We start from the raw sequence: 2632 nt of genomic DNA, 5'->3' as shown, positions 1-2632 counted from the left end.
TTCCTGCTGCAGCCTGCTGAGTCCGTGCTTAGGGAACCGCCTCAGCCAACAACCCACCAAGCACCATTCCGTCTCCTCCGTGACGTCAGAAGGTGAAGAAAAGAAAATAAAGACAGAAAGAAACCAGAAAGGAGAGAAAGAGAAGGATGCAACTGGCCTGGAGCGATGGACTCCAGAGGCCGAACACTAATGAGCGTGCTGGCACAGTTGTTTTGGAAATAGGCATTACATGCATTAAGGGCACTATGTAAATGTAAATTGTCATTGTCTGTCTCCATTTCTGTGTGGCAGAGCAAAATGACCAGTGCTCAAGGAATTTTTGTCATGACTCGGTGTGGAGTTCAGTAAAAACAAGTCCAAAGAAAAGTTCCAAATTGTTCTTCTTAAAATGCTCTGGTAACCCTCCTCCTGATATAGACGGCAATGCATGTGTAGACACATGGCAACCATTATTGTTTGTTTGAATTTAGGTCATTGAATTTCTGAGATTTGAGGTGCGAGCTAAACTCATAGCAAAGCTGTTAGTGAGAGGCACCCCTTTTTTTTCAGCACGACTCAGTTAATCAAGAAAGTTTGAGTTAAACTTGTCGGCAAAGTTTGCGAATCAAAAATTGACACAGCTGTATAAACAACATAAAGAGCTCCTGACCTCAGCGCATTTAACTGTTTTAGTCAAGTTTCACATGTACATTTTTTTTTAAAAGAGCTGAGGGTTTGGTCAAGATCTTAGAATATAGGTCATTTATCTGGTTTGTTTTTTATGGAGGTTTTCCTTTCCAGCACTTCTGCTCAAAAACCCGTATGAATTATTTTAACTCCTCAAGCTTGAAACTTTATTTTCCATATATTCACTTGTTAGCTCACCAAGTTCCCACATGTGATTCTCTGTTTCAAATGTCTAACTGTCCAACATTAGAGTTTCCTGCATGTAGCATGACTTTCACAAGGGACTGTCAGCCCAGTATGTATCATGCAGTCTCCAGAAAGATTAATTATTGGTTCTGCTTGTCTTTTGCACTCCTCAACCTCCTGCAGAGTCCTTGTCAACACTGCTCAGTCCTGTCAAATTGCTTTATTGTGCAAGTTTAACATATACATATTGGGCGTCACCTTGGTTGAGTGGTAGCACCGCAGACACTGAACCCGAAGGGCCAATGGGCCCAAGTTTGATTCAGGAACTTGAGCACATAACAGATGCTGATATTTCAGTGCTGGTACTAAGGTGCATTGTTAGAGATCTGTTTTAGAGAGAAGTTAAACTAACTGATTCAGGTGGATGTAAAACCTCCCACGGCCCTACTGAAGGACTATGCTGTTTCTCAAATGTCCTGACCAGTAATCCTCCCTGAAATGCTTTCACCGAAGCATTAATTGTTAATTTATCTCATTTATGGAATCTTACAGCCCATGCGGAGGCCATTCATCCCGATGTGCCTGCGTTGGGTTCTTTCATTGAGCTAATATAGTTAGTTCTACTTGACCCCCATTGCTAAGCCGATAGAATAATAGAATCTCTAGAGTGTAGAAAGAGGCCATTCAGCTCATCAAGTCTGCACCAACCCTCCAAAGGGCATCTTACCCAGACCCAGTCTCCAAACCTATCCCAATAACCCGTAGCATTTACCATGACTGCTGTATCTAGCTACACGTCCCTGGACACTAGCGTTGAAGCTGCATCCACTACTCTATTGGGCATTGCATTCCAGATCATCATCACCTATAAAATGTTCAATTCCCCTCCCCTCTGATACTTTTACCAGTTGTCTTAAATCTGCCTTGTCTCCAACACTGCAACTAATAGAAAGAGCACCCTATTTGCAGCATCGAAACCCTATATGATCTTGATTGCCTCCATTAAATCTCCTTTTAACCATCTCTGTTTTAAGACGAGCAATCCCGTCCTCTTTGATCTCACTACATAGCCTCTGCTTTACTTGTGGGAAGTTGGTCTGTGTCATTATGATTGTAAATATACTTTAAAAACAATTCATTGACTTTGGAATGCATCTTGAGGTTATGACAGGTGCTATATCAATATAGGCTCCTTTTTTAGATCTCGAAGTGTTTCTTCTTAACAAAACTCATCTGAACAAATAAACTGTTGTCTTCATTCTCTTGTTTATCAGGTCTAATGAGCTCAAATGTAAACAGTTCCATGGCTGTTGCCTTGTTGATGGGTCCCCTTGGGTAAGGTTCACCTTTTGACCTGTGACCCCTAAACTGCGGTAAAGGGCAGAAAGATTTGGATTTTCATTGTAAATTCAAAGTATAATGATACAGTTCAGGAAATTATTCATCCTGTCAAAATTTTAACAATAGACTGGATTGTTCCCTGGTATAAAACCCATTCCAATTCTGTTTCATGATGCAAAACTGTTTTAATGTGAATAGACCCTAATAGCATGAGCTTAGCTAAATAATGGTGTAGACACTGCCCAGAGGAGGGAGCTGGCTCTCAAGTTCTGTGCTTAAAGACAGGTGTCAGCCAGGACTGGGCCTGCCTTGTAGATTGTGGCAGGCAAGAAAGCAGAGGGCAGGAACTTCATGGTGCATGCAAGTGACCAAATGGTTAATCGTAAAATGTTTAACTCTCTCTTCTACTCAAGCAATGGCAATGTTGTACCACCTTGAG

The sequence above is a fragment of the Rhincodon typus genome, chromosome 19 (genome assembly GCF_021869965.1).
Source record: "Rhincodon typus isolate 14 chromosome 19, sRhiTyp1.1, whole genome shotgun sequence".
In the NCBI taxonomy this organism is placed as follows: domain Eukaryota; kingdom Metazoa; phylum Chordata; class Chondrichthyes; order Orectolobiformes; family Rhincodontidae; genus Rhincodon; species Rhincodon typus.
Note: the sequence above shows the minus strand (reverse complement) of the source record.